This window comes from Natrix helvetica, assembly GCF_964273705.1.
Source record: "Natrix helvetica genome assembly, chromosome: 1".
Taxonomy (NCBI): Eukaryota; Metazoa; Chordata; class Lepidosauria; order Squamata; family Natricidae; genus Natrix; species Natrix helvetica.
Window position 1 is genome coordinate 234998961 of NC_138548.1, and position 20295 is coordinate 235019255.

General features: G+C 41.9%; 1 protein-coding gene across 3 annotated transcripts in view; it reads left to right on the forward strand.

Annotated features, from left to right (window-relative positions):
- Positions 1-2043: 2043 nt before the first annotated feature.
- Positions 2044-20295, forward strand: part of KCNJ16 (potassium inwardly rectifying channel subfamily J member 16) — a 49164-nt gene continuing 30912 nt past the window's right edge. Inside the window, exon 1 of one of the 3 annotated variants that reach the window (XM_081938257.1) lies at positions 2044-2088. The gene's annotated coding sequence lies outside the window, so the exon portion shown is untranslated. The remainder of the gene's footprint in view (positions 2089-20295) is intronic. The other 2 variants (XM_081938255.1, XM_081938256.1) reach the window with 2 other exon arrangements.

The following is a 20295-nucleotide window of genomic DNA, read 5'->3' on the forward strand; positions in this document are numbered from 1 at the left end:
AGAAGAGAATCTCTCTAATAAGTCTGGCAATAGATAGAAAATTTCCCCTAGAAAGTTTAAAAAATACCAATCCACAAGAGATTCCTCTGGGAGACACGGAGACAAAGACCGGAAGCCTGAATTTTAAAGATGGAGTCAGGTTTCACAGTTCATAAAGACAACGGAAGTGTGCCATCTTGCCCTGCCGTTTTGGGCACAGAGGCATAACAAAGTTTTAAAAAGTTCCAAAAGTCCTCAAATCACAGTAATATGTAGAATTAAATTGAAAAGAAAATCATCTCAGCCTGGGTGAGGCTTCATTCGTTGGCTCTCCCCCCTCCTCCTTCCCCGGGGGCTGAGAGCAAAATTGTTCCTCGCTGCTTGTCCAAGGGGGGGGGAAACCCCCTCCCTCCAGCCGCGCCTCCAAAATGCTCCGAAAGTTATTTTAAAAAGCTGAATAATTCTTCGTGCAGATTAGGGAATGAAGAGAGAAGCAACCTCACCGCACTGCAGCTGCTTCCTTCTATTGTTGCATTCTCCAGTCGGCTTATAGCGAGGCGCGAGGCGCAGAAACGCGAAGCGCCCTCCGAGCTTGCTCCCCGGTGCCTTGGGCGCGCGAGAGACCTCCCGCCGGCCGCCGCCGCTGCAGGAGTCCTCCGCGATGCCGCCCCTCCGGCAGGACCCCTCTGCGGGGTGTCCTGTGCCCCCCAAGGAGTGGGGAAGCCCACCGGGGAGCCGGAGCAGGCAAGGAGCTGCCCGTCGCCGCCGCCGCCAGAACCGGAACCCGAGTTCATCCTTTTTGAAAGCCATTTTAAAGCCATTTTAAAGCCTATAAAGCCTCTGGAGCCTGAGGGGCGGAAACAGCCTCCCCCGCCCCCCTGGACGCCCTCCGGAGGCATCAGGGAAGGCTCCGGATGGTCCCTGAAGCCTTTGGAGTGCTCAAAACAATCCTCCGAGCAAACCGGAAGTGACTTCTGGTTTGCTCGGAGGGTCGTTTTGAGCGCTCCAAAGGCGTCAGGGAAGCCTCTTGAAGGTCTCTAATACCTTGGTTTTTTTCTTTTTTAACCAATTCCCATGGACATCCCTGACTCCACAAGACACTGAAGAGACAAATGATAATTTCTTTCCTCATCACAACCTTTCATTTGTGAAGGAATAATACTTTGTTGTTCCATACATGTTCAGTCGTCTTCGGACCATTTCTACAAAACAGGAAGGACAAAGGCCAAGCAAACCTATTTGCAACCTCACCTAATTTCACACTGGCCCTTCTTATGAAATCGAGTGATGTCTTCATCTGCTGCTGATAGAAAATTAAGTGAAAGGTGATGTTGCTTGAGCTCCCATTACTTGTCCCAGCTTCTGCCAACGTAGCAGTTTGAAAGCATGTAAAAATGCAAGTAGAAAAATAAGGACCACCTTGAGCGGGAAGATAACAGCATTCCATGCACCTTCGGTGTTTAGTCATGCTGGCCATATGACCACGGAAATATTTTCGGACAGCGCTGGCTCTTTGGCTTTGAAACGGAGATGATCACCACCCCCTAGAGTCGGGAACGACTAGCACATATGTTTTTACCTTTTTATTCAAGGCCCAATTCTCCTTAATAGCCCCTTATTGCTCTGGAAATTTCCACTCAAACTTAGGGTAAATAAAGGAACAGAAGACTGACAAAAAAGATAGGGTTTGAGGGTTTTTTCCCTAAATAAATATCTTTGTTTCTTAGCAACCATTCAATAGGTAATACCAAACCAGCCTTGACTGCAAATATTTGTATTCAGAATGGATTTTTAAAAATCTTCCTCCTCCTTGCTGTTGTTGCAATCCTAGCCTGAATGTCTCCTGTGACTTCTATGCAAGTTTCAGCACACCTTTGACGGGGTGGGCATAGCAGCAAGCGAATGGACTGCTTGTCACCTGATTCTTGAGATGCCAGCAACGAACTAAGCAGATTCCTGGAATGAGAATGCTGCTCCAAATTGGGGTAAATGTTTAACTGGGATTCGTGAATGTTGTGACTTTTGAATTGGTTTATTCTTAACTCAGTCTCCACTTCCTTTATGGTCACTTTCGTGATTGCGGGCATGAACGAGTGAAGGAAAAACACAGTAAGTAGCTCTATATTCCACATTGTTGAGACTATTACATTTATGAATTGGATGGGAGACCAGTGGGTTTTTTTTTTTCCTGCTGATATTCTGTATCAAAAACAGACACAACTAGGGGATCAATACAGTGTTAACATTATCCCAGGAGTAAGAAGAAGATAAATGGTTTAGCCAAAAAGGAATACAGAGGGAGAAATCACAGCTGCCTGACGTAAAACCTGAAGTTGTGAATTATTTAGCTTTCTTAGTCTCTGTGTTTTTTTAGCCAATTGGGCCCTATGTACAAAAGCAATTATAGGTTCAAAGTGTGCGGGGAAGAAAGAGAGTATCCCTGAAAAACTCAAGATTGATGGGAAAGAATGTGTTTCCCCCCACTAGAAATCAATATTCTCAGACTACCTCATTTGAGAACTATTGGAATATGAAATCCACATGGGTTTTAAAAGATTCATAATCAGGAGCGCACAGGAAATCTAATCTAATGAAAGAGAAGCAATCATATTGAATTTGATTTGATGCTAAAACAGGAGTTTTGAGAGAAGGGGGGAGGGATCTTAATGGCACCCTAACATTTTCCATATGTGTTCCTCTACACTATAGGTATTTTTCTGAGGACGAAAAATATTCCATTGCTTGTGAACTCTCTCATTCTTTGGGGAGGGGGGGGGGTTTGCTGTGAGTTGACCAATAAATACAGCCCCTTCAGGAAAGACATTCTCCTCAGCATTATGCTTATTTGGAGGATTGAAATCTGAGGAGAAATGGCCCAGAAGATAGGTATTCACAAAAAGGTCAGGGTAAAGGTCAATGATGATTAAGAACTCAAAAGGAAAACTCCACTGATAGCAATGATGGTTAGAAGTACAATAGAATTAATATGGAATTACCGTAGATAAGAATTGCTAGAGGATTTTTCACCTAGTATATGAATGGTGTCTTTGTGTATAGTGTCATTGGGTTGTATTTTTGCTCTGACATGATATTACTACATGCTTTCTGTAGTAGTATTTTTATTTGAGCAATTCTTTGAAGCATATAAGTATCTTATGTTCTACTTTCATTTAGTGAGGCCGACCCACAGGTTCTATTCAATGATATGACTAAGTCATAGGGTGACTTTGCAAGCACAAATGGCAAACAATGATTGAGAACAACATTTTTCACTTTTTAAGTACAGACCTCGCAGTCTTCAAGTGAAGGCTGATCTAAAGCTTTCAGCAGTTTTTCATGCTGGTTGGGCCTGTTGGGAGTCATGGTTCAGCAACAACTAGAAAGCCCATTATTGTTTCTCATTATCGCATTAAAATATATTTTTCAGGGATCTCCTTGATAACATGTTCAGAATAATGACCCTTCCCCAGGCAAAGTTCATTAGAGCAATAACAAAGCAGCGTCTGAGAATTTTCAGACAAAGATTGGCAGAACCCGTCTATCTTGACCCAAAGAAGGGTCAAGCTGAAGACGTTTCTTGGATGAGAAGTGGAACATCTTCAAGGAAAAATGAAGAAAATCCAGTTGCCTTTTGAAAAAAGCACCTTTTGGGCAACCAAGACCTGGATGACTGAGGATCTCCATAGACATTCTACCCTATCTTGACTTTTTTGGTTTCCTACCTTCCATAGAAGGCTTTCTGCAGTTACTTGCTTATCTAGGAATTCCAACTAGTCTGCCTCAAAACATCTGAATATTATTTAATCATCTTGGTTTCCTTTCACTGTGCATGCTCAGTTCTTGTAGCCTTCTTTGTTGGCCTCCTCATTGCCAGAACCCACAGACCATGTTCCTCATGTTGCACATTGCTGAACTGGTCAACTTCAGTGGAGGAGGAGCTAGGCATGGCCTGCTGCCGGTTATATCATCATTTGTGGTAGATGATGATGTAATCCCTTGTGCACCATGCAACACTTGGGTTTTGTGCATCAGAGTCTGCATCCACCCCCACCTTTTTCCACCCTGACAGATGGGATGCAGCTGGTCACGGTCAACGGACATTTCCTTGCCCTTGCTGGTCCTTCTGATCGAAATTTCTGAGAAATTTCCAAGGAAGGCTTTTTCAGGAGACCATTTGAATTAGGGATATTAAGAGGGAAGGATTTCTAGACAGGCTTCCTAGACAGATTACTAAGCAGCTTTCTATTGCGAAATGGCTTTTATCCTTAAATTGCTGTGCATGTCAGAATGAGACAAAGTATAATAAAAGAGTCAGATTTTCCCACTTAAACTCGTGGCTACCATAGTTATGGGAAGTTTGAAAAGCCATTGCTTCATCAAATAAGGGTAAGATTTCATTATTATTCGCTCTTGTTTGTCCTGTCCTAAATATTACTGGGGTGTTCTGACCTCAGCCTCCCAATAGCCTGAAGCAAACTCCTTGTCCTGACAAAAAAAAAAAACCTTTTATTAATTTACTGTGAATTCTGCTCATTCACATCCAGCGAAGCCTTTCTGTGATTTACTGTCACAGGCTTTATCTGGCGTAGAGAGCTGCCAGGCCAATATTTGCAAAACTTGGCAAGGAGTCTCAGAGAGTCACAAACCAATTAAGCGAACTAATTGTCTCCTGCAAACTCCACTCCCCTTTCGCTTCTCTTTTATTTCCTCTGGGAGGGGTCATTCAACGTCCATCTGTGGCCTTACTCCCAAGTCGACCCCTGTTCTTTAGCTGTTCCCTTTGTCTGGCAATTCTGCAAATGCACACACTGGGAACAGGCATCAGCTATTTGTCTGCTGATATCTGACTCTGAAGGTAGCTGATAACTGTCTGATGGCCCTGGCCCCATCTCTGCCTCTGACACAGAGTCCTCGTCAGAGCCTTCCCCAGACTCCAGGACTGGCTCATGTTCCTCCCCAAGCTCCTCTCTGTCCGAATCTGCTGCCAGCTCCGCTGGCCATTGGGAGCCACAACATGGGGAGGCAAGGAGAGAAGATCTTTGTAGGCTACGGCTCATTTTGGTGGTAATTAAAAAGATCCAATAATACTCAGAGACAGGTGGTAGACATGATTTTTGCAAAATAGGGCAGCTCCAGACGTCCATTCCTTTGGGGAGCTAGTCTGAAGCAAAGCATGATGGAGAAGGGATTATTTTCAGTGCTTTCAGTGCTTTTCTCCCTCCCTTTAAGTCTTTTTTTCTTCTCTGCTCAGATTTCTGGTCACAGCTTTCTTCGTGCCTGAGGCAGAAACATTTGGTGCGTTCTCATGAGCATTTCTGAGAGCAGGAATTCAATCTCAGCAAGGCTGAGTAAAACAGGTTTTATAACAGGAACAGAAGGGAGGGTCACTTAGAGGAAATACATTCTATGAATAGGCAAAGCTTACAACTTAGCCAACTGCATCCTACCAGAAGGGTAAAGGAAAACTATGCTCCATGCCCGTGTGTCTAAGAAAAAAAGCAGAATGGAGTGACCTCAGAGTAGCCATCCCTAACTTAGACAGAAAGTAGGCAGAGTGTTGGATAAAGAAAGGTACAGAGTAAATGCTTAACTTATGGTCTCTTATGGTCAGTTATGAGGTGATGAAATATCACCAACACCATTGAAACTGAAATACTAATATCACGATCCAAAAAAATTTATGAGCAGGGGTGTATAGAATTCTTTATTGGCCAAGTGTGATAGGACACATGAGGAATTTGTCTTTGGGGCATATGCTCTCAGTGTACATAAAAAGACAAGATACATTCATCAAGAATCATAAGGTGAAACACTTAATGATAGTCATAGGGTACAAATCAGCAATCAAATCATACTAGGAAACAATCAGTATAAATCGTAAGGATACAAGCAACAAAGTTACAGTCATAAGTGGGAGGAGATGGGTGATTGATGAGAAGATTAATAGTAATAGTAATGCAGACTTAGTAAATAGTTTGATAGTGTTGAAAGGAATTATTTGTTAAGCAGAGTGATGGTGTTTGGGAAAAAATGTTCTTGTGTCTAGTTGTTTTGGTGGGCAGAGCTCTATAGCATTATTTTGAGGGTAGGAGTTGAAACAATTTATGTCCAGGATGCGAGGGGTCTGTAAATATTTTTACAGCCCTCTTTTGACTCCTGCAGTATGCAGGTCCCCAATGGAAGACAGATCGGTAGCAACTGTTTTTTTCTGCAGTTCTGATTATCCTCTGAAGTTGGTGTCTGTCTTGTTGGGTTGCAGAACCAAACCAGACAGTTATAGAGGTGCAGATGACAGACTCAATAATTCCTCTGTAGAACTGTATCAGCAGCTTCTTGGGCAGTTTGAGCTTCCTGAGTTGGCAGAGAAAGAACGTTCTTTGTTGTGCTTTTTTATTTTAAAGAATTTTATTGATTTTTAAAAATTTACGGGAAAGGGTAAGTGGATATACAAAAAAAATTGGCAACTCCATTGTGCTAAAGGTAGAAATCTCTCCAATTCTCACAACTTTTACAGAAACGAAAAAACAAAAGATAAAAGATCAGACCTCATGAGGTCACTGTGCCTCAGATAGGCGGGTGTGAGTCCCTCTTTGTGAAGTGGGGCCTTGGAGTTCACATGGGCCTTTTTGTTACATACCTGTCTCCCTGCTATGTTTCATCGGCCCTGCCGGAGCTGCTGCATGTATTAGCTGGATTGGCGGTTGATTTCCCCAGGCTCATGGTCCTGGGGGATTTCAATCTGCCCTCCATTGGCGAGACATCCGAGTCAGCTCGAGAGTTCATGGCTTCCATGACAGCTATGGACCTAACTCAGTTAATTCAAGACCCCACCCATAATTGGGGACACATGCTCGACCTGATTTTTGTCTTTGGGCAGTGGATGAATGATCTAGATTTAGGGGATATTTCTATTCAACCCTTGTCATGGTCTGATCATTTCCTCATCAGGCTTGACTTCCATACCGCTACCCCTCGCCGCAGGGAGGAGGAACCGACTAGATGGTTCCGCCCCAGGCACCTGATGGACCCCAAAAGGTTCCTGATGGAGCTTGGGACTTTTCCTGAATCCCTTGCTCACAATTCGACCAAAGCCCTAGTGGGAGCCTGGGATAGGGCTGCCGCTGGGGCTTTGGATCGTGTTGTGCCTTTACGGCCTCTGACCCGGTGTCGATCCTGGATGGCTCCCTGGTTTACCGGGGAGCTCCGGGAGATGAAATGCCGGAAAAGATGCCTAGAGAGTGGCTGGAGGGCCAGCCGGTCCTAATCTGATCGAACACTAGTAAGAATTTATATTAAATCCTACTTAGTGGCGATAGAAGCGGCAAAACGGCAATATTTTTCCGCTCTTATCGCGTCTGCAGATAACCGCCAGCTGCCCTGTTTAGGGTGACCCGTTCCTTACTTAACCTTAACCTTAACCGCATCCTACCACATACGTCCCTGCGACCTATCCGCTCACACAGGGAGGGGCTCCTCCTGGTGCCGTCTGCTAGGCAATGCCAGCGGGCGACACCCAGGAGTAGATCCTTCTCTGTGATGGGCCCAACCCTCTGGAATGACCTCCCCCCAGATATTCGAACTACCACCGACCTCCGTTCCTTCCGGCAAAAGTTAAAGACTCACCTATTTCAATCAGCTGGCCTGGCACTTTCTTAGTTTTACCTCCCAGGGATTTATTTTATTTTAGGGTTTGGGGTTTTAATTGTGATGTTTTTAGGTATTTATTTCTTAGTACAGCCTATCTCCCCCTCCAAATGTATTTTAAATGTAGCTTAAATGTATTTAATTATTATGACTGGTTTTATTGTATTGACTGTACACCGCCCCGAGTCCCTTTTTGGGAGAGGGGCGGTCTAAAAATCTAAGAAATAAATAAATAAATAAAAGGAACTGGGGAAGACCCCTTGCAGGGTCGGGCTGAAGAATTTGTTCAGTATCTGCAGGATAAAATCGCTCAGATCCGGACAGGCTTGGACTCTGACTGGGTAGATTCAGGCGAGCCGACGGGGAGGAATCTTGAGGAGACTATCTGGGATGGGTTTGACCCTGTGACCCCCGAAGGCATGGACAGGATTATGGGGAGACTCAGTGCTGCCACTTGTGTGCTGGACCCGTGTCCCTCTTGGTTAGTTTCGGCTTCCCGGGAGGTGACATGAGGTTGGCTCCAGGCGATTACCAACACTTCATTGAGAGAGGGGTTCTTTCCCACCGCCTTGAAGGAGGCGGTGGTGAGGCCCCTTCTCAAGAAGCCTTCCCTGGACCCAGCTTCTTTAGCCAACTATCGTCCGGTCTCCAACCTTTGCTTTGTAGCGAAGGTTGTCGAGAGTGTGGTAGCACGTCAGCTTCCCCAGTACCTGGATGAAGCTGTCTACCTGGATCCGTTTCAGTCGGGTTTCAGGCCCGGGTACAGCACGGAGACGGCATTGGTCGCCTTGGTCAATGATCTCTGGCGGGCCCGGGACAGGGGCTGTTCCTCTGTCCTGGTCCTATTAGACCTCTCGGTGGCTTTCGATACCATCAACCATGGTATCCTACTGCGATGACTCGGGGGGTTGGGAGTGGGGGGCACCGTTTTACAGTGGTTCTGCTCCTACCTGTCGGATCGGTCGCAGTTTGTGTTGACTGGAGGGCGGAGATCGACCACCAGGCGCATCACTTGTGGGGTGCCCCAGGGGTCGGTTCTCTCACCCCTTCTGTTCAACATATACATGAAACCGCTGGGCAAGATCATAACTGTGGTTTGGGGGTACGGTATCATCAATATACTGATGATACCCCCTTTCTCGCCTGGACTACTGCAATGCTCTCTACATGGGGCTGCCCTTGAAGAGCACCCGAAGGCTTCAGCTGGTCCAGAATGCGGCCACGCGGGTTGTCATGGGGGTACCTAGGTGCTCCCATGTCACACCCCTTTTAGATGGCCTGCACTGGTTGCCGGTTGTTTTCCAGGTGCGATTCAAGGTATTAATTATGACCTTTAAAGCGCTCCATGGCTTAGGCCCAGGGTACCTGCGAGACCACCTACTGCCACCAGTAGCCTCCCACCATCCAGTACGATCCCACAGAGTTGGCCTCCTCAGGGTGCCGTCGGCCAAGCAGTGTCGGCTGGTGACCCCCAGGGGCAGAGCCTTCTCTGTGGGAGCGCCTTCCCTCTGGAATGAGCTGCCCCCGGAGCTTCGCATAATCCCTGACCTTCGGTCCTTCCGACGCACCCTAAAAAGTTGGCTTTTCCAGCAAGCCGAAGTGGCCTGTTAATGTTAATTTTAATTTATTTTAAATGTATTGTTTCTTTTAAAAAAAAATCGGTTTGGTCTTTTTGGAAATGGGTTTAATCTTTTTTTAACTTTTGTGATGTGTGTTTTTAATGTTGTACGCCGCCCTGAGTCCTTTTGGAGAAGGGTGGCATATAAATCCAAATAAACCTAAACCTAAAGATAAGCAGAAACAGCATCTTATTATACATTGTATCAACCATGTGTTCAATCATCTCTTTTGCCACTTTCTAATGTATCAACAATTACAATGATATTTCAAATACATTTATTTTTGTAACCTGTGTCTTTCCAATATTGTTCCCTCCACCCTGTCCCCAGGCGGAGCAGCGGTTCCTCCCTCCTTCATGTCTTGTATATTGTCACCTTTATCACTACATCTTATATTTTCGTCCTCTAGGAGGGCACTATGTTTTTTTAATGAAGGCCTCTGCCTCCACAACTGTATTAATTCTAATTCTGTTTCCCTCCCAGATGATCAACATTCCTTCTGGCAATAACTATCTAAACCAAACTCCTTTATTATATATTTTCTTTGATAAAGAAGAATACTTCCTCCTCTTATCTCTTATTTTTTTCAGAATTTGCTTAAGAATGGTAATTTCTTTGTCTTTATATTTTAGTGGTCCCCCCCTTTGGGCCCCTAGCACCTCATCCCTCGTAGGCTTCCTAAGAAATTTAACATGTACTTCCCTTGGAACGTTATGTGTTCTGGCATATGTTGAGTTAATCCTGTAAACCAGATCCATATCCCACCACAACTGTTCTTTATCTCTCTTAATATATTCTGCTAAAATTGTACTCATGATATCCTTAAGATCATCATCTTCTGTCTCCGGTAGGTTCTGGAATCTGAGAAAGAAGGACATTCTTTCAAGTTCTATCTTTACCATAAAATTTTCCAATTCTATATTCCCCTTCTGGACTGCCTTAACCTCCTCCCCCAGCCTGGCCACACTCTCCTCCAGCACACCAATTCTTTGTTTATATTCTATTGTTTGCTGCTGTACAGCTTTGAGCTGTTCTCTAAAATCTGCCACCTCTTTTTTCAACTCATTTTGTCCCTGCATAAGAGCCTGGAACATTTGTATAACAAATAAGTCTTTTGAACTCTCTCCAATCCCTTCTTGTTGTGAGAATGATGAAATTTTTGTCTGTTGAGTTGTAGGGCTGGATGTAGAAGATGTAGGTGCCGAAGCTGCCTTGCCTGAAGATGGTTTTCTGGGCCCCATTTGTCTGAGTTCAGAGATGACTGTAAATCTTTTGCAAAATAAATGGCATCTGTGAAGTGTGCAGCCGAGTGAGTCCGAGAAGACAGGCAAATCCTAAAGTGAAAGTTAATCCTCAGTCAGAATGCCAAGCCAAGAAGTCACAAGAAAAAAAATCAAATAATCGAAATCCAGAAAGACCACAAAACAGGAGAAGCTCCAGGAGTCCTTCAGGAGGGAATAGTAATATAAAGCCAGACTTTCTTCAAAGGTAGTTTCAAAAGGCAGACTTCATTTATAAATGGGAAGAAGACAGAAGCAGGCCATTTCACAGGGAACCAGGGAGCAGAACATCAAAAATTTCCATAAAGTTTTTGAAACAACTCAGCGATCGCCTCTTGCAATTGTAATATAAATCTTTTCACATAGTTAGTACAAGTGACTAATTCAACTTTTTTTCTCTCTCTCTCCATTCCGAGATTGAGAGATAGTCCAAATGCCGCTTTCCCTGAGGAGGGTGAAAAAACCCCCCTCCAATCTTCCAACTTCAAATAGATTGAATCCACAACTTACAAAAGGCTGCTGCTCATCAATTAAAAGGGGTTAGGGAGATTGGAGTGAATTTCTCACCTCCAGCACTTCAGCCGCTACTTCTAATTAGTTACTGCCTCCCGGAATCCATTCAGCGAAGGTGCTGCTATGCGCCCCCCATGCTCCCCGGCTCCTGAGGCGAAGCTGGACCCCCCCCCATGGCTGCCGCTGATCTGGGGGTTCCAGCAAGCTGCCCTATGGCAGGTGGTCCCTCCAAGACCGCCTGTGCTCCTAAAAGTGAAGCGAGCAGCGGATCAATGTCTGACGCCTTCGGAAACCGGAAGTGATCTCCCTTTGTTGTGCTTTTTTGATGACGTTTTTGATGTTAGGTGTCCATTTTAGGTCTTGAGATAGATAGATATGTAGAATGCATTGGGGTAACCCATACAAATGCTTGATCTTGGTACTTCTTTCTTTAAATTTCAATACTGTCTTTTTTCCTGTCAGTGACCTGGTTTAAGGCAACAGTTAAATCATGAATCCGTCTCCTGTAACCTCCAAATCTCATGTTATCCTCTTTGTAACCCCATGTCCCAGCCAATCATTTTTGGTTAGAAATAATAGTATTGAATCCTGATACTTTAAAAAAATAGAAAAAACAAAGAATTTCTTACATAGGTCCTAAGGTAAGCTTCATATACATGTAGTCCTCTACCTATGACCACAATTGAACCTAACTGTTGACAACTGTTAAGTGAGTTTTGCCCCATTTTACGACCTTTCTTGCCCCAGTTGTTAAGGGAATCACTGCAGTTGTCAAACTAGTAACACAGATGATAAGGAAATCTGGCTTCTCCATTGATTTTACTTACGGAAGTTTGCAAAAAGGGGATCACATGGGACCCTGTAACAGGCAAAAATTTGCCAATCATCTGAATTTTGATCACATGACCATGGGGATGCTGCAACCACCATAAGTGTGAAAAATAGTCTTAAGTCACCTTTTTTGTAACTTTGAACAATGACTAAATGAATGGTTGTAAGTTGAGGACTTCGTCTACTTAGTTAAATCACCCAGGAAACCCTAGGTGATACTTCAAGAGAAAAAACCTCCAGAAAATCTTGGCTTAGTTCACTTCACAGCATCTATCTTGAGCGGGTCGTGCTCTCTCCAGATGGGACATGTGATTGCTTCTATAGCTAATAGAATTTATCATTTTCAATAGGGGATGCATCTTGCCACTATAAAGGTGGACTACAGATGAAATGACTATGGGCTTAGCACTGTTTACAGTCAAAGAGTGGTTCAGTGGCTAAAACTCTGAGCTTGTCGATCAGAAGGTCGGCAGTTCGAATCCCCAGCGCCACATAATGGAGTGAGTCCTGTTACTTGTCCCAGCTTCTGCCAACCTAGTAATTTGAAAGCACATAAAAATGCAAGTAGAAAAATAGGAACCACCTTTGGTGGGAAGATAACAATATTCTGTGCGCTTTCGGCATTGAGTCATGATGGCCACATGACCACAGAGATGACTTTGGACAGCACTGGCTCTTCAGCTTTGAAATGGAGATGAGCAGTGCCTCCTAGAGTTGGGAATGATTAGCACATATGTACAAGGGGAACCTGTACCCTTACCTTTTACAGTCAGAGAACCCCAAACTTTGTAGTAAAAAACCAACAACAACACAGGAAGTTCAGTCTTTGGAAGAGCAATAACAGAGGTACCCTATCAGCTTGGAACAGTGCCAACCACTTAATTGCCTAAAGATCCTAGGACTTCACCCAGCTGCATGGTTAGAGGAGGCCTGTGTCAGATTGCAGTTTCTATACGGGGATGCAAACTGAGCTCATATTGTTCTTATGCTCCCTGCAGAGCCTAGCTGCTTTTAAGGCAAGCATAGTAGCAGTCACATCGGGGTTGTGAGGACCGATTGCTGGAGGAGGCCAATGTTGTGTCTAGCCTAGCCTTCCTCAACCTTTTGCCCTGCAGCTGCATTGGATTATTTTGTCCAGATTCTCAGCCACAGCAGCCAAAGTGGCTGGGAATTCTGAGCGCCGAGTCCAAGACATCTGGATGGCGCCAGATTGGAGAGAGCTATTCTAGTACAAAACACTCTCCCCACCACTGGTTATCCAGATGCTTCAGTTACACTAGAATTGAATCTGTTGATTTCACAACACCAGGGAGAGAATCGACTTTGGGGTTGTTGTTTTTCTTGAAAGAAGCAGGAATAACTCAAGTCCTCACTTCAATGCATTCTACTCAAAGAGAAATAATTTTGTCAAATAATAGGAAAACAAGGTAGTGTCTCTTGGTCTCTTTCCTAATTATTCCTTTTAAATAACGTTTTGTCCCAGAACAGTGAATAGTAACTATATTTGTAAATGGATTTTACTAGCATTATTGCAAAACACAGCTTCAAGCTTTGGAAAATTAACACCGCCACCTATTCATTTATTTGAACCCTCAACTATGTAAGCAGATGCAGATTTCCATTGGAACAGGCTAATATGGTGACTTTTGAAATAATATGTATTTTATATCCATTAGATGTCTTTTCCAAACCTTTCAAACATATCCTCCTGTTTGTTGTTGTTGTTGTTGTTAGTTGCGAAGTCATTTCCAACCCATCGCAACTCCATGGACATCAGGCTTCCTGTCTCTACCATCCTCTGGAGTCCATTTAAGCTCACACCGACTGCTTCAGTGACTCCACCAGCTACCTCATTCTCTGTCGTCCCTTTCTTCTTTTTCCCTCAATCTTTCCCAGCATTAGGCTCTTCTCCAGTGAGTCCTTTCTTCTCATTTGGTAGCCAAGTACTCGAGTTTCCTCTTCAGGATCTGGTCTTCTAAAGAGCAGTCTGTTTGTTAAAATCCCTCAAGTCATGCTATCCACAAAAATGAGATTTTGAAAAAAAGAATCCCATCTGTTAGGGATGTATTGGTAAGACCTTAACTTAGAAAGGTTTGCAATGTGTCAAACTAAATCTTCTGGAATTAGAATCAGAAGGTTGCCAAGATTGGGGAAGACTGGTGTGAACAATGAGCTAATCAAGACCCCCAGAAATGGGACTCCCCATTAGCTTCTTTGCCTGGGTATATTTAGCTCTTTGAATGCTGATGATTTGACAAGCAGGTGCAGCCTTATCTAACAAACGGCTTGTCAGATGATCTCACCAGTTATTAAGCCATAAAAGGCCAGGCTCCAAATGTCTTCCTCATATTGAGCAACAGTGAGAAAATGGACAGAAATGCTTTATTTCAGAAACGGAGTTTATAACTCTAAAACGTTGGAGGAAGTCCCCTACATTTCATTTTAAATTTAATGGTAGCCATGTATTATTATTTTTTTCAAACTAATTTGATAAGATGACTATAAGATGAGATGACTGCCCTTTGGATGTTCCCTCTTATGGAAGACCAAAACCTGGCAAAATCTTCAGCCTGAAAGATCTATTTAATGTATTATGTAATACAGAATGCCAAACCTGATGGACCTCTAATGCAGTTTATGGACCTCTAATGCAGTTCAGAAGTGTCCCGGGCTTTAAACAAGCCTGCCTGGAAAGCATACAGACAAGTTAATTTAGCAGAAGCAACCTTGATTGTGATACTCGGGATTTCATGGAGCATCATAATAATCTGAACAAAACAGATTGTTTTGTCCAGCTAAAGAAAAGCTGTCCTATAATTATAACAACCCTTTTCCTACAAAAAAAAAATGTGCACCATGAAAAATATATCCCTCATGCACACGTACATGCAAAATGGGAAGACACCTGAGGCCATCCAAATAACTAAACATGGTTACACACACACACACACACATAGACACACACACACATGTTGTATTTGTGCTGATAAATAAATAAAGGGAGACTAGTATAGATCTATTTCAAGCTATTTAGCTCTCATCAGCTAGCCATACCCTTACTGGGATTCTAGTATGGCTAGCTGATGAGAGCTAAATAGCTTGAAATAGATCTATACTAGTCTCCCTTTATTTATTAATCAGCACAAATACAACACAAATATAAAAAGGCAACATTAAAAATATGGTTTTCTGCCTGGATGGTCTCCTGCAGTGAGCTGATAGACAGAAAGGGGGAGTAGTGAGTTCCCTCCTATATTGGGGCATACCAGGGGTTGTATATATATATATATATATACACACACACATACATACACACACACATACATACACACACACATATACATACATATCCTTCCTGACATCATATGTCACACTGCAAATTTTTCTCCTTAATACCTTTCAGACAAACTTGTCAAACATGTTCCATGTACATCTGGTGACAAGGTTGCCATAAATAGAAGAAGGAAATGAAACACAGATTAGATCTACAGTATCTAACTGCCTTGTGTTGGTCAGTACTGCATTGTCCTCTTCTGTGTTCATCTCCCTAAAAATTATAGCTGAAGACCAAGTCATACTAGCAGAGCATATACTTTTGATCTGGTGATGCTTCATATTGGCCAATAACTCCTTAACTACTCCCACTCTTTTTATCAGCTGCATTTTATTTGATCATGTAAGAAATCCCTATATTTGGACAGATTCTGGGCCTGACGGTAACATAGTAGTGAGAATAATTAATAGTAGTAGAGTGTAGACTGTATCTGAAAGCTACAAAGGCTATTTATGGATTGAGATGTAGCAGATTGACTGGAGCATGATATGTGGAGACATTAGCCACCTTGACAGGCTTTTACTACCTGTGGTAGATACACCATTAGAATCTCTCCATCGGTAGATAAAACTTATTTGGCTGTTGAACAATGCATGCGGGAGTGCTTTTGAACACTGGAAACTTCGCCTACTGCAGAATATGGAATCGATCACAGGAGGGAAATCTTGCTGAATTTGAAGAAGCTAGAACAGTTGCTACTCTTCTCTGAATCTGCCCTTAATATATAAACAACTTGGCAAATGGGATCCTGAAAGAATTCTGCATCTATCTTAACTGGCCCAGAATACTGATTGCCTCAGGAACCTTGTCTGATCTTTCCAATCAACCTTGGGAGCTAGTCAGAATCCTTATCTTCGGAATTCCCTTTCAGAGAAGCTTGCCTGGTACAATGTTAATTTTGTTTTTTAATAGTGGCCATGGGGAAATATTTCTTTTTGCTCCTCTTCCCTTTCTTTGTCTTCTCTGTAATCCTGTATACATGCATCTAAGGTTACATCTTGCAATCCACGGATACCATTGGGCAGACAGGTAGACATCAACATTGTTGGTGTTTTCACTTCCCTCAGCTTTGGTCAGTCCCTTTTATGGTAGCTTGGGATTTAACTGTTAATTCACCTCAGTTTTCTCTTCCTATGACTGGATCAAATTGTCTATGTCATCTCTCTGTGCTTGGTTTGGAAATACCGGTATGTGATGACGGTCTAACTCCACAGACTAAAACCAGATTTGGTTGAAGAATCACCAAACGGGGGTGGGATGAAGTGAGGTGAGGGCATGAATTTGGTATTTAAGATATTCCTTAAAATGGCCAAGAGATTGTTGCTCTGTCTGACTCATGCGAGTTGTAATATACTAGACTATCCCTTGCAGCAGGGGTGTCCAAACTTGAGAACTTTAAGACTTGTGGACTTCAACTCCCAGAATTCCCCAGCTGGCTGGGGAATTCTGGGAATTGAAGTCCACAAGTCTTAAAGTTCTCAAGTTTGGACACCCCTGCCTTACAGGGAAATTTATTCAGTAAATAGCAGTGTCAATTTTTTATGTGACACAAATATCGAATGTAATAGGGGAATTGGAGAATGTGTTCTCCATTTCCATTTATTGTACTTTGTAGTTTCATTGCTCAGCTACCCCACAGTACTTTGCTGACTTTGCTTGATGACAAAAACCGAACAATTTAGTTCTCATATTGCAGACCACTAGGATATACTATATATAAAGGCTAGCTATAGCAAAATTTAAAAAAAAAACATATCTTGAAACAGGGCAATGAGAAAAAAAACTTCTCTGTGGTTGACAAAAAGAAAAAAAATCCTCACAAAAGTGGTGGTTGAACTTAATTTGAAAAAGTCAGTTTGATATTGAATCATATAGAAAAAAGACAGATTTTGGTGCTTTGTTGCCCTTCATGCATGTACAAAACCCCGTAGAAAGGCAGTTTTCTTTGTGTCGGGTGTATGATTATAGCTTTGTTATTGTTGCTGCTGCTTATCAAGATGCATCTGCAGAAGTTTATTTAAAAATTAACATTGCCCAAATTTTTGAGACTCGCTGTGCAGCATTTTACATACTCTGCTTTTCAAAAGATGAAAACCCCACTTTACCAAGTTCTACACAGAGCCTGAGATCTATATTATTATGCATGGATCTGCATTCTGTTTATCTTAATCTGTGATGGGATGTGCTACAGTGGTGCTGAAAGGATAGCGCCTATTCTTAAAAGAGTTGTCAGGGCTTTAAAAAAACCAATCAATGTCCCCCAAACTCTCTGTTGGGCCCAGGAGTAATTCAGTTCTCATTTATTTGTTGAAATAAACTGAATCTGTATTATAAGTCCAGAAGCTGATCTTGAAGAATTAAGTCCTTTTCTTTGCATTGCTTTATTATGTAATGCAGCTGCATTTATAAGAGAGATTAAATTTAATAAGGTCCAAATTCCAATTCCTTCAATAAAAGACATACTTCACCAGCTATGACCTTTTGAGAACATTTGTAAAAATTGTCGGAGGATCTCAATGTCCCTCCATACCAAAAGCCACTTTCCACTGATATATTAGTTTTCAATGGGCAAGGTTTTTGTTTCACCAATTCTTGATTCCAAAAAGGCAATTCGACTGTATATTTCTAATATTACTTGGAGAAAATACCTATAATTTAAATGCAATGTTGAGGACACTTGAAATATAACAGAAATATGTCAGTCAACATGAAAAAGAAGCCCTTCAATTTATAGTGCAAGAATAGTTCTATAAGAAGCTCTGCAAACTCTGTGTTGTTTGTTAACAATGACATACATCCAGTGAGTTCTTCATGCAGTATAATTTAAGTGTGGTTCACATTGTTAAATTTTACTAAACCATTACAGGCAGTCCTCAACTTAGACCACAACCAAGCCCAAAATTGCTGTTACTAAGCAAGACAGTTGCCCCATTTTACGATCTTATTTGCCACAGTTGTTAAGTCAACCATCCTCGACTTAACAACCACAATTGAGCCCAACAATTCTGCTGCTAAGCAAGACAGTAGTTAAGTGAACTTTGCCCCATTTTACCTTTCTTGCCACAATTGATAAGTGAACCAAAGTTGTTAAGTTAGTAACACAGTTGTTAAGGAAATCTGGCCTCCCCGTTGACTTTGCTTCTCAGAAATTTGCAAAAGGTGATGACATGATCTCGGGACACTGCAACTGTCATAGATAAGAGCCAGTGGGCAAGAGTCTGAATTTTGATAACCACGAGGATGCTGCAACAGTTGTAAATATGAAATCCAGTCATAAGTCACAGTTTTTCAGTACTGTGGTAACTTCAAAGAATCACTAAACAAATGGTTGTAAGTTGAAGATTACCTGTACAATCAAAATCAGAGTGCAGACCAACAGATGCTGCAACTTACAAAATAGTCATGTCACCAAGCACAACTGTAAAGTTTAAAAAGAACAAATGTAAAAACCAGTATGGAATATTTGTACAAGACTTTTGCAACCTAATTATTTTTGTTTGCTAAGTGATTTAGAAGCCATATTAGGATAAAGTCTTCCAAGCTGGATTGTTACCTAGTTAAAATCTTCATCAAGCAGAGCACCACCAACCCATGATTTCATAAACTTACTGAGGAAGAGGGAATTTCCATGCCTTCTTCAGCCTGATCTTCTACTCTTAACTTGAAGAGATAATTTTTTCTTCCTATTTCTCAACTGCTTACCTGCCCTTTTGCCTATTACCTGTCACTTCAAGATTTATTGAATCTAGATTACTTACCTCTACACTCCTTGTGAATCTGTTTTACTGGCAATTATAGGGACAACATGTTCATCTGGGTAGTTTTATGATAAAGTTTATGAAAAGCTACACAAACTAGAAACATAATATTTCCTGGAAATGAACATTTTTCCTTAATCTGCTACTTTTGAAAAAAAAATGTAACTTAAGATCTGAAGTACAGGCTAGCCCTTGATTTATTACCACAATTGGGGCCAGAATTTCAGTGGCTGGTCATTTGGTGAATCATCACATGACAGGACCTAATTTTACAATCATTTTTGCCACAGCCCCTAAGTAAATAATGAGTCCAGCTTCGCCAATTGACTTTGCTTGTCAGAAGCCAACTGGGAAATTGCAAATCATAATCATATGGCTACAAGACACTTCAGCCATTATAAATGTCAGCCAGTTGCCAAACACCTGAATTGTGATCATGTGACCGCAAAGGTGGTACAATGGTTGTAACTTCAAGGATGGGCCATAAGTTACCTTTTTTTGAGCCTATTGTAACTTTGGACTATTGTTAAATGAACAGTCATAAGTTGAAGATTATTTGTAAAATTCAAAAAAAAACATTGATAATTTGCCTAGGATTCATATATCTAGTTGATAATTCAACCAATCTTTTTTTCCAATGTACATAAAAGGAGCAATATTTAGCAGTTGCTATTTGAAATTATTTTATTATAAATATCAATATTAAGAACCTGTTTTCCAATTAATAGGAAGAAATTAAATAATTCATTAAAAATGGCAATCATGTCATCACTTGAATGAGTGTAAGACCATTGCAGAACTGTTGTATAAGAAATATGAGACATGTGGATTGCAAAAAACCTGGTAAACCAGGAGACGATGGCAAAAATTTAGCACTTTGTATCTCTTTGATGCCATTTGGCGGTTGCCTGGATTTTGGCAGCCTGGATATTGTATTGCTGATAATTCTGCAATTAGTTCTCATCACATTCATGGGCTTTGCTTGCAGGAAAGTGTTTATAGGATTGAGGTTAAAAAAGAAAGGCAACTAAATGTAAAATTCCAGAAAGGTGTCCAGAGATCATTCAGGTTTTTCAAATCTCCCCATTGAAAACTTCTCTTCTGTTGAAAAGATTTTGCCAAGCACACTTTCTCTGTGGTATGTGAAAAAAGACTTGAGAAATATGGTGAAGAGAGGTTGTCTAATTGGATAAGAAGGGGCCTGGCCCACAATTATATAATGAGTGAAGAAAGAGACTCAAGAGAGACCCTCCCTGACTTCTCAAACTGTAAAACAGACAGTGGAAGAATTGTACTTTCAGATCTGCAAGATTCTGTTAATATTTCCTTAAAATAGA